Source organism: Salvia splendens, chromosome 3, assembly GCF_004379255.2.
Source record: "Salvia splendens isolate huo1 chromosome 3, SspV2, whole genome shotgun sequence".
NCBI classification, from domain to species: Eukaryota; Viridiplantae; Streptophyta; class Magnoliopsida; order Lamiales; family Lamiaceae; genus Salvia; species Salvia splendens.
Window position 1 is genome coordinate 26,332,843 of NC_056034.1, and position 12,540 is coordinate 26,345,382.

Here is a 12,540-nt window from a genome sequence, read left to right on the forward strand (position 1 = left end):
TTAAAAGTGTGTATTCGGCGATTTGATTTGAGGTTACGTATCACAGAGTTAACATGACGAAAAGAGGCCGACCGTCAAGATCTCAACCTACACAGGCTGCAGGTAACAAATCAATTTAAATGAATGTAGAATTATTTGAGGAGTTGAACATCAATTAGGCTTCCTGTGTGCATTCATCGACAGATCTGTAAATGGCTGGATGGGTAATTCTAAAACTCTTATGTGCATTATTTAATTGGTTTGGTACATGATTAATTAGTATTCCTTTTTTAAACTGCTTGTCTACATGGGAGATTAACTCAGTGAAGTATTAATGTGCGCATTATTAGTTGATTGAAAATGTACATTATATATGTACTGGTATACATTATTTGTCAAGTACTTGGCATTATTTGTCTGCTTACTGAGTGGTGTGGGTGAAATGGTGAATGGAATATACCTGTGTGCATTATTTGATTGATTATGTACATTATGTATGTAGTAGTTTACATTATTTACCAGGTATTAGGCATTTAGGGAATCATTGTGTACATGGGTGAAATGGTGAATACCACACATCACAAGTATGCTTGTACATTATTTGATTGAAACTGTACATTATGTATTTTGTAGTATACAGTATTTGTCAATTATTAGGCATTTTTGGACTGCTTACAGAGTGATGTGGGTGGACTGGTGAATGCAATATACCTATGTGCATTATTTGATTGAATTTGTACATTATGTAGGCAGTAGTTTACAGTATTTACTAGGTATTATGCATTATGAGACTGCATGTGTACATAGTTGTAATAGCCGAGACTTAGATTCTCGAGAATCATGAAATAAAATACTAGAATTTTATTAGAGAATGAATGACTATATTTTTATTTCTTGAAAAAGAGTACAAATACAATTACCAGAATCTCAAACTAATGAACTACAATCTTCGACGATGAGAATAATGAAACGAGATCCGTCAACTAATAAATTATACATGTGTAAAAAAAGAAAAGAGAAAAGAACAAAGGAGAACTTCCCCGGGCATCGGCGTGAGCTGTCTCGGCCCAGATCAGGAGGGGTCCGACGGGCTGGGAGATTAGGGGATGAACCATGTGAGGCCAGCCTCTCGGTCCTGCTCAGGATGCGGACCAGTTAGATGAAAATGTTCATAAGAGGAAGGGAGTTGGCAGCTCTCACCAAAGGGAGAAAGGGTAGACAATACCTTTTGAAAGATGGATAATTTGCTTGAGCTAAAGAAGCAAACTCCAGCCAGCCTTTTACTCCATCAATGAGCGGCCGTACCACCGCCATTCAGACATGCTATGGTCCAGAAATCAGCCACCCAATACCTGCTCCTGAGTGCACCAGCAACAAGGGACGAAAATTCATAAATGTGCTCAGTGCTCAACCCCAAATAAGCCAAAAATCAGTTGCATTTACAGAGTAAAGAGCAGTAAAAGATTGAAGCTTTGTGGCAGCCACCATAAACACACGAGTACACTTCCACATGCCACCAAAATCAGTTGGGAAATAGGCCAAAAAGACTTAGAGTTTATACTCTGCAAAATGCAGAGGAGGCAGCTAACACACAACCAACCAAAGATCCTTTCTCAGCCAAGTACATCAGCCTTAATAGGCTTTTAGTTATAGAACCTCTATAAATGCCACCTCTCGGTTCCATTTCCTCCCACCACCACTTAATTTCTCAGCCTTATAGCAAGTTGTGAGTAGCAAGGAAGCAAGCTAAGGAGAGGGAGGAAGAACCGAGGCAGAGAGGAAGGGCCAAATCAGAAACAAAGATCAAAGCAAACCCAGTAGGTAACCATCCTTTTCCTAAAAGTAATAGAACATATGCATATGCTCATAGAAGAGAACTTAAGCACATCATAATAGACCATCGGTTGAACATAGCAAATCTACCGCAAGAACTTAGAGAGAATATGAACTTTGCTTCTGCCGAATAGAACCCATAACATAAGCTAAGTAACGAATTAAAAGAGAGCTTAGCTTTAGGGGTTGTCGGAGATGGCGGTGACGACGGAAAGGCGCTGGTTGAGGAAAAACCGCTGCTGAGTTCCAGTTCGATGTTGGAACTCCAGCCGAGCTGAGGCGTTGATAGAAGGGCGTGTGGCATCGGCAGAAGCTGCGAGCTGCCTACGAAACAGCAGCTACTCCGATGGTGAAGCGGCGGCCCCGGTGCGACGCCAAGCGCAGAGAGGCAGCTGTGGAGAAAACCGCCAGTGATGGCGGTGCTGCGGGCTGTCGGAGTAGTAAGGGCGGTCGCGGACGGCGGTATCTCGAGGGCAGCTGCGCGAGACGACAGAGGCCGAGGAGGGAGCTGCTCTCACTGAGTCCGGCGGTTACGAGTCGCAGTCGATCCCATGATTCGAAGGGTTCGAGCTAGCGGTGCTCCGACAGCCGAGCCGAGAGATCCCGTCTGTGATTATCCAGCTAGTTGAGAGGAACAACGGATTCCTAATTAGGGATTTGATTCCCTCAATTTGGGGATGAAATTGTTTGTGAGGGAGAAATGAGAGAGGCCGATCCTAGGGGGTGGTCTCATTTGCTCTTTGGGCCACTGAAATTTGGCTTCAGTTTAAAAAAAATAATAAATATAGAAGGAGAAGGGAAATGGGCTTGAAGAAATAAAATAGTCTGGGCCGAATTTGCCTAAGAAATTAAATACATTTTCCTAGCTGGGCCTGGTTTTAGTTAGAGCTATACTCTAAATTTAGTTCCAAAGTATAATGGGATTTAAGTCCTAAGCCACGGAAGAAAAGAAATATTAAGCCGTGTGGGATAGTATTTCAAAAAATAATTAAAGCGGACTATCATAGTCACATAAAGCGTTTTTTAAAAATACTTAAGACAATGCGGGAAATGTTAATACCCGAACAGTTCGGCCAGTTCCGAATAAATTAAATCGCCGATTTAATTAAAGAATTTAGATCTCTAAGTTTTAGAAAGAAAGATATAAAATAAAAGAGCACACGCTTAGGCATGCATACATGCAAGATAAATAGTTACTTAAAGCCTAATTTAAGTACATTATTTTTGTAAAGGAACGTCGTCGCACGACGAGTAATCTCTAGTTATGGAGCGCCCGTTTGAAAGAGTTTGAGCAAACGAGGAGGGCTCTTCTTTCTTTCGAAATGTGATTTTATATGGAAACGTGAATATTTTTGAATGAGTTGTCATGCCATGTTTTGTTTATGATTACCTATCTGTTGGCTATGCCAAGCAAGTTGAATCGAATTCGGGTCCCAGTAGGGCCGCAAATCCTACTCGGACTAGTGTACACATAGGGACCGTGTGATAGCGCCAGGTTGGCCGGTCCGGTGATCGTAGAATGTGGCCACATTCATAGTTCACACAGATTAGATATGGTACATCATCAGAAGTTTAAATGACTGCAGTATATTTTCAGAATGAAATAACAGTTTTAGTGACCAGGACTTATTTTCAGAAAAACCCCGTGTTCACTCAGCTTGGCTGACAACTAAAAGAGAAATGTTTTCGGCATGAGCCCACTGAGTGCGTCAAGTACTCACCCCTGCATATTGTTTTCCGTAATGTGCAGGTTGATCGTTGTCAAAGTCGAAGAGGTGTTGGGACAGAAGATCGAATAAGTAGGAAGATAGCTGATGTAGTATGTCTTCATGCATATTACATTCGTCTTGGTACTCTTTTGTTGCGCAAATTTAGAACTTGTTTTATCAAAGACAATTGTCCCATAACTACTCTGATTCAGTATGATTTGTACCCTCAACACATTTCAGGCAATGTTTCCTTTGAATTAAGCATCTTATGATGAGTTGAGACAGTTTCAGTAAAATTTAGTCGCGATATAGCTACACTTTCTTTGACTAGAGAGATGTGGTCGTGACAGAGTGGTATCAGAGCACTTTTCTTTCTCTCTGACCCAAGGATCTTCTTTCTAAGCCTCAGTCCAGGATAATAGCACTAGGCTAGGAAGTGGACAGAATGATAAGTACAAGATCCCAACACCTCAGCTCAACACGATCAACTGCACCAGAAACAGGGGTCGACGCCCGCTTGTCCAGAAAATAGAATTTTAAAGAAAGGAAATATTTTTCCGTTTTGAGAAGGAAAATGAAGTTTTCTAGAATTTTCAGAAAAACCCCGTGTTCACTAAGCTTGGCTAACAACTAAAAGGGAAATGTTTTCGGCATGAGCCCATTGAGTGCATCAAGTACTCAGCCCTGCATATTGTTTTCCGTAATGTGCAGGTTGATCTTTGTCAAAGCCGAGGAGGTGTTGGGACAGAAGATCGAATAAGTAGGAAGATAGTTGATGTAGTATGTCTTCATATATATTACATTCGTCTTGGTACTCTTCCGTTGCGCAAATTTAGAACTTGTTTTAGCAAAGATAATTGTTCCATAACTACTCTGATTTAGTATGATTTGTACCCTCAACACATTTCAGATAATGTTTCCTTTGAATTAAGCATCTTATGATGAGTTGAGACAGTTTCAGTAAAATTTAGTCGCGATATAGCTACACTTTCTTTGACTAGGGAGATGTGGTCGTGACAGAGACATCTCCCTAGTCAAAGAAAGTGTAGCTATATCGTGACTAAATTTTTCAGAAAAAGAAAAGAATTTTCACAGCCCTGTATGGGATAGAAAATGTTGTTGTGAATTGTTTGCAAGATGCAATGTGATAGCTGATACTTTGCATGAGATATGCTTGATGTATTTGTGATTTATGATCAAAGAGCTTGACATGAATGTGTAGATGTCATGTGGACTATGTATGCGAACCTAGAGTGCTTTAAAATAGTACCGTAGGTGAGACATATACGGCCAAGTGCTAGCAGAATTAGAATTTGTTACTGCCTTCCAGGGCGACGAGACTAGCTGAAACCATCGGTTAGGGAGAACCCCTAATTCCACGGAATTACGAGAAAGCAACAACGAACTAGAAGGTGATATTGTACTACCTATAGACGACAAGGAAATGAAGTCAATTCCATAGAACACACAGATATTACGTGTGTATATATATATATATATATATATATATATATATATATATATATATATATACACTAGACGGTTATGAGATATAGCCACAGAACGATTTAGTATGACCTCTTCGAGAGACAGCGAATCTGTTTATACCATCTTTTACACAACTTTTCATATACTTGTATAAATATATACACTTTCAGTTACGAGCTTTTTATGAATGCCTTTCTTCCTTTCATGTAGAGATGGTCCGACAGCACTATACCCACCGACGCCCACTACGGGCAGGAGCCGATCCCGATGCAGTCGTGCGTTACTACAGGACGTATCGGCGCTGTCATGGGGATACTCTCGCCGATTTCATCGCCCATTATGGCAAGCTTTGGGACGAAGCGAATCGGTATGGGGTGAAGACCTACGAGGGCATAGTCAGACTCGTAGAGTTATTCCCACCGGAGTGGCAGGGGTGGATGGCGGCCACAGCACAGTTATACACCTCATCACAGCCTCCTACCTATGAGCCGACAGGAGACATGCCGGGCTTCTTGAGTGCGGTCTCGGACGGATGTTTCCACTTTGGGAACGGGCCTCTGCGAGCGTTTCCGTAGCCTGCCACCATTGGCCCTTATGCGGGCGGCAGATGGGGTATTCGAGGAGGGACAGTCGTCCCGAGCTCTCGGCCGTCACAGGGGTAGGGCAGAGATGGAGGACACGTCAGATTCCAGCGACGAGCTTCAGCCCATGGAGAGCGGCACCGGAGATGGAGATGATGAGTAGGATCCAGAGGAGGGTCTGGAGGAGGAGGATCCAGAGGAGGATCCGGAAGAGGATATGATAGGGGACGACGGCGGCCTCGCAGACTTGATGATGGGGGTCATTCCTCTACAGCCTATCGAGCCTCCACCATAGATCCCTCCAGCTCCCATGGTGCCCTATCTCAAGGAGTTGTAGCAGCCTCTCCATCCGGTAGATCTAGCCTTCTACAAGGGGCTGTATCTCTACGCAGAGCATGTGGATCGAGATTTAACCACCGACCCCAACATTCCAGTGGCGCCGGATATGACCCCAAGGGTTCCCCAGCCTATCTTCACACCCGAGAATGAGGGTTCACCAATTGAGATGCCCTTCCCAGGGACGAGCCACGGTGACCCAGTGTGGATCAGTAGCGATTCAGAGTAGGGTCGGTTGGACGAGTCGTAGCCATGCCAGCGTAGTAGATTAGCTTTCATTTCTATTGTAGAACTTTTATGCCGTCATTTGTAACAAATATTAAGTCCTCACGAGAGGCATTTTTCCCTATTATGATGAATGCATATGAAGTTGCACAGATTATGACTCCTGCTTGTTTATTTTAAGTATATGCATGAAAGAAAATGCATAAGATATGCGTGAAAGAATATGCATGAGACATGCAATGAGTCAAAAGAAAATACAGACATGACTAAATGGAAAAGGTGGATAATTGGTACTAACATTATCTTGTAATCAGAATGCCACCCAGAAGACATGCGGGCATACCAAGAAGGTACACAAGTACCGGGAAATGTGCCCTAGGGAAACCAAGCTGGGGGAGTGGGTGATCAGCAGCCACCTCGTCCACCACCGCCTCATGCACCACAGGAGAGACGAGTGGATGTGTTATTCCTCTGGCAGAATCCTCTTGTTTTCAAAGGTCTGGGAGGCCCAGCTATAGTAGAGTCCTGGGTGCGTGCTATAGAGCGCGTCTTCGACTTCCTAAAGTGCACAGACAGGGAGCGTCTCACCTGTGTGAATTTTCAGCTGGCTGAATCCGCCGACTTCTGGTGGGAAGCCAGGAGAAAGATTATGACTCGTGAACAACTGGCACACCTAACCTGGGAAGAGTTTAAGAATGAACTGTACAACAAGTACATTCCCAAGAGCTATCGCAAAGCAAAGGAAGTAGAATTCTACAGTCTGAAGCAGGGAAAGATGTCGGTGACCGAGTATGATCGGATGTTTTGCGATATGTCTCGTTATGCGCCTGGCTTAGTGGACACGGATGAGAAAATGGCAGAAAAGTTTTGCACTGCCTGAGATCGGAGATAAGGATGGCTCTGGCCAGTCATGGAGGTCTGTTCTATGTCGAGTCATTGGGCCGAGCCCTTGACATCGAGGCAGCTATGCCCAAAGAGAGGCCGACTGCGCATGTCACCACTGCCCCACCGCTGCCACAGCAGCAATCCCCGCGAGAAAAGAGGAAGTGGGAAGGGGACCGTGTCTCGACTGATGCTAAGAAGCCATAGTTCGCCCCAAAGCCACAACAGAACAGTTGGCACCAGACTGGCCCAACCCAAAATGTGGAGCACCGAGCCCAGACACCTCGATGTGCAAGATGCTCGAAGAAACATGTCGGCGAGTGCAAGGCCGAGACAGATGGATGCTTCCACTGTGGCCAGAAGGGGCATTTCGCCAGGACTACCCAGGGAAAGTAGCTAGGACAGGAGGACAGCGTTCGCAACTGCGGGCACTCCATGCTGAACAAGAGAAAGAGAGTGCAGCACTCCCTGCTCCATAGACTCAGCGGCAGCTACGCCCAAGACTTCCCCCACAGGCGAGAGCCTTTGCACTGCCGCAGAAGCAGCCTAAGGCCGAGAAGGGGAAACGGGAGCAAGACAACTTGGCAGGTATGGGAACTCTCCTCAACGTGTCTATCGCCATTTTGTTTGATATCGGTGCATCACACTCTTTTATATCAGCACCTTGTATGGATACTTTGAACTTGCCTACGGACGTGATTGAACATAAGATGAGGGTGTCCTCACCCGTAGGAGGCCTTATAGACATCTCACGAACGTGCTTGAGCATAAAATTTTCTATGGGAAACCTGAACCTAGTAGCTCATAACTTACATGTGATGTTAATGTGGAGCGTCGACATCATACTAGGAATGGATTGGTTAGCCGAGAACCACACTACCATCCGTTGTAAGGAGAGACAGATAGCGTTACAAAACCCCGGGACTGAACCCGTAATTTTCCATGGGATCTCCATGAGGAAACGAAAGTCGATTATTTCAGCCCTGCAAGCAACAACCATGATGAGGAAAGGATGCCCTGCATACCTCGTCTATCTGAACAAAGAAGAGAAAAAGGACAGAAAAATTGAGGACGTAGCAATAGTGCAAGAATTTCCTGACGTATTTCCAGAAGAACTACCAGGCTTGCCACCAGACAGGCAATTGGAGTTCACCATCGACCTAGAACCAGGATCAGCTCCATTATCGAAAGCGCCTTACAGAATGGCACCGAAGGAGTTGGAAGAACTAAAGATTCAATTACAAGAACTACTAGACCTGGGTTTCATCCGACCCAGTGTGTCGCCGTGGGGCGCACCAGTGCTATTCGTAAAGAAGAAAGATGGCACCTTGAGAATGTGTATCGACTATCGAGAGCTGAACAACATAACCCTCAAGAACAAGTATCCTTTACCAAGGATCGACAACCTCTTCGATCAGCTGCAAGGAGCTGGAGTATTCTCGAAGATGGACTTGAGATCGGGTTATCACCAGCTGAGAGTTAGACAAGACGATATACGTAAGACTGCATTCCGCACCAAATATGGCCATTATGAGTTCACTGTAATGCCTTTTGGGCTTACGAACGCTCCAGCTGTGTTCATGGACCTAGTGAACCACGTGTTCCACCCGTACTTGGACAAGTTCATCCTAGTCTTTATAGATGATGTGCTCATCTACTCAAAGAACGAGAAGGAACACGAGGAACATTTGAGGGCCACTTTAGAGACGTTAAGAGCCGAGAAACTCTATGCTAAGTTCAGCAAGTCTGAGTTCTAGCTTAACGAAGTAAATTTCCTTGGACACATAGTGACTGCAGAAGGGATCCGAGTGGACCCTGCTAAAGTTGAGGCCGTGCAACGTTGGCAGTCACCAGCAACGCCAATGAAATTCAGAGTTTCCTAGGACTGGCGGGATACTACCGAAGGTTCATTGAGGGATATTCTAAAATAGCGAGGCTGATGACTCAACAGCTCAAGAAAGGAGTTAAAGTCAGTTGGACCCCAGAATGCGAAGCAAGCTTCCAGTTGCTAAAGGAAAAGTTGACCATACCGCCAGTTCTAGCCGTGCCGGAAGCGGGAGTCGACTATGTGGTGTATACAGATGCATCGAAGGTCGGACTGGGGTGCGTGCTGATGCAGAAGGACAAGGTGATATCATATGCGTCACGCCAGTTGAGACCGCACGAGTTGAACTACCCGACGCACGACTTGGAATTAGGAGCAGTGGTACACGCTTTGAAGATTTGGAGACATCATGTCTATGGTGTTCGATGTGAGATCTTCACAGATCATAAGAGTCTCAAATACTTCTTGAATAGAAGGATTTGAATATGAGACAGCGCAGGTGGATAGAATTAGTCAAGGACTACGACTGCAGTATAAATTACCACCCAGACAAGGCCAATGTGGTAGCAGATGCCTTGAGCAGAACGACTGCACCTCAAGTGGCTACTTTCCTCACACAGGAGGAAGAGCTTATCCGGGAAATCGCCAAGATGCGACTGGAAATAGTAAGAGACCCGGAGACAGTGGACAACAAAATTTCCTCCTTGGTCATAGTACCAGATTTAAGAGCCAGAATCATCGACGCCCAGAGACGCTATGTGGCCCTAGAAAAGGTTTGTCTCAGAGTGAGGACCGGAACATGAGATAATTACCGCGAAGAGGCGGATAACGCTCTCACTTTCGAAGGAAGACTATGTGTACCCCACGATGAGGCACTTAGAAATGAGATCATGAGTGAAGCTCATGAGACGCCCTACACTGCCCATCCTGGGAGTACGAAGATGTATCAGGACTTGAAGAAGCAATTTTGGTGGGAAGTCATGAAGAGATGCATAGCTTCGTTTGTAGAAAGATACCTGGCTTGCCAGCAAGTGAAGGCTTTACATCAACGACCCTATATGTCACGACCGCCCATACAAAGGGGTACCACAACCGCGGCGATCGTGACCGACATGCATGGATAACAGTTTAAAAGAAGACTTAATTAACTTAAGAAAGGAAAACAACCTAGTTTTAAGAAGTTTAAGGTTATAAAATTTTTTTGAGAAGACTTAAGGTAAAATGCTTTTAAAAGAGCAACGGGAAAAATTAGAATTATGAAATAAAACAATTAATAACTAAGGTAAAACAAACATTTAACTTAAATCTCGGAAAACACCATTTTCAAAGGACAACGTAAATACTTGTTTGAAACCTAACACCACCATACATGTTCAAACACAAAATTTAAAGAGAAGGTTAAGGTTTTGAGACATAGTTCAAATTATAGCAGCGGAAAAATAAGGTTTAAGGAGAGTCAAGGATAACGCCTATGTATGAAGAAACAACGCATCCTAGATACTTAAGCCAGCTCAACATCCACCGCAACATCCCGCTCAACCTGCACATAAGGAAAATAATATGCAGGGCTGAGTACTTGTTGTACTCAATGGGCTCATGCCGAAAAAATTTTAATAAGTTATGTCATCCATACCAGTGATCTCGAGTTTTATATAGTAAGAAATATCACGAGAAACACAAAAATTCAAGTCTGGCCAGACAAATTTATCTCCCCATTTTCCACATCAATCCATCAATCACAATCACAGTGCGACAAAAGTGTGGCCACACTATTCGCCCACGAGACCGGCCGACTAGCAAGGATGGCTCACGATCCCACCAGTGTACACAGCCCGATAGGGTTTGCGGCCTTACTCAGACCCGAATTCGTTTCACAACACAGCCCTATAGCCTAACGGAGCAAGCTCAGACGAACTAGGCATTAGGCAACAATCTCATAAACAAAAACAACATGGCATGACATAACAAGTTAAACCACCCTTATAACGCCACATAGTACTTTCGTAAAATAAAGAGATTTGAAAAGAAAGCCCACCTCGTTCGCTTAACAATTCACAACCCAACTTATGGCAACTCTCATTCCCCGAGTTCACGAATACACAATCACCCTTGTAAATGACAACACAAGTCAGCCTTCCACCAAAAACACATTACTATGCATGTCCTAACGTTTCTCTCTCATCGTCTTTCTCAATTACCCAACCCCAACATACGTCACAAAGATGGAAAGATACACCGTAATATATTTCAACTTATCTCACGTGATCACATCATTCAACACGTTCCTTGGACATACATGCATCATATAATACTTTTAAACTTGAAAATAAGAGTTATTTTAACAAGGCAGAAAACTGGCAGAACTGTGCGACCGTTTTGTAAAAATCACTATAAATTCACCCGACCTCATATGAAGCTAAATTTTGGTCACAACACGGAAGACACATTCAAGTTCATCCATACAATTTTTCGCACTGAAATCACGTCATTTAGTCAGTCATATCACATATTAAACTCTCTGGTCGGAACATATACTTTCTGACAGCACTGCGCAGTTCATTTGAAAAATTCACCATAAATTCATCCAATGCCCAAAAAGGCTGAAAATTTAACACGACTCAGAAGACACTTAAAATTTTCATATAGTTCAAGAATCACATCAATCGGAGGTCATTTGGTCAGTCAAACATAAAACGAAACCTTCCTGGCTAGAATACGAGTTTCTGGCAGATTTGCGCAGTCAACTTCAAATATTTAATAAAAATTCATATTTCGATAAAAAGGGCTTAAATTCACACGAGACACAGGAAACACCTTGAAGTTTACTCAGTAAAAATGTCATGTCAAAATTCGTTCGTTTGATGGGTCAATTATAGATCATAAGTTACTGGTCGTGCACCACAGATTTCAGATTCATAGTTCGAACATAGGGTTTTCATCTTCCATCAAACAAATACCGATTTTTCATGCTCGAAAACACATAATCATGCTTACAAGGTTCTCATACACATATTTGCACATAAACTCACATCATTCACCAATATTCCAATCCAACATCAAATGATTTCAATAAAAAACACATAACCATCCAAGTTCTTACGACAACACACTTGCCCCCCGATAAATCTTGTGATCTATTAATCCTACACCCTCTACATGCATGTAGGACTCAAGAACATGGTTCAAACGAAAAGGATGAGGAAAAGTGAGCAAATATACCTTCTTTGACAAAAATAAATCGGTAGAAGCAAAGAACGAAGCGATCCGTCGGAGACTCTTGAAAAATACCTTCAATGGTTGCAAGAATAAGCTTGAATGGGAGATTTTTGGAGATGGGAGAGTGGGAGAAGAGGGAAGACGTGTGGGAGAGAAGGAGGGAGAGGGGGTGGCGAAAATTTGAGAGAATGGGGGGCTAGGGTTTGTTTAAGTGGTAAATATATTCTAGGTTTAGGTCCATGAGTAAATTAAATAAATAAATTGTGGAGAATTAAAATATAGGCTAATGAATAAAAATTCCACAATTATAAGGAGCATGATTTTCGAAAATTATGGTTGCAAATTAACAAGGGATTATTTGATATTTACTTGGAGGGAAATAAATCCACAATTTAGGAAATAAGGAAAATGAATATTCCATAAATAAGGGAACAAAATAAATTAAATCTCCAAGTAGGAAACATGA

At 43.2% G+C, this 12,540-nt stretch overlaps 1 long non-coding RNA gene across 1 annotated transcript; it reads right to left on the bottom strand.

The window, feature by feature from the left end:
- Window positions 1–983: 983 nt before the first annotated feature.
- On the bottom strand, window positions 984–10,949 carry LOC121796038. The gene is made up of 3 exons (XR_006049693.1): window positions 10,894–10,949; window positions 1,205–1,337; window positions 984–1,114 (listed from the first exon to the last, which is right to left on the bottom strand). It is a non-coding gene; the product is annotated as an uncharacterized LOC121796038 (long non-coding RNA).
- Between the last annotated feature and the right edge of the window lie 1,591 nt (window positions 10,950–12,540).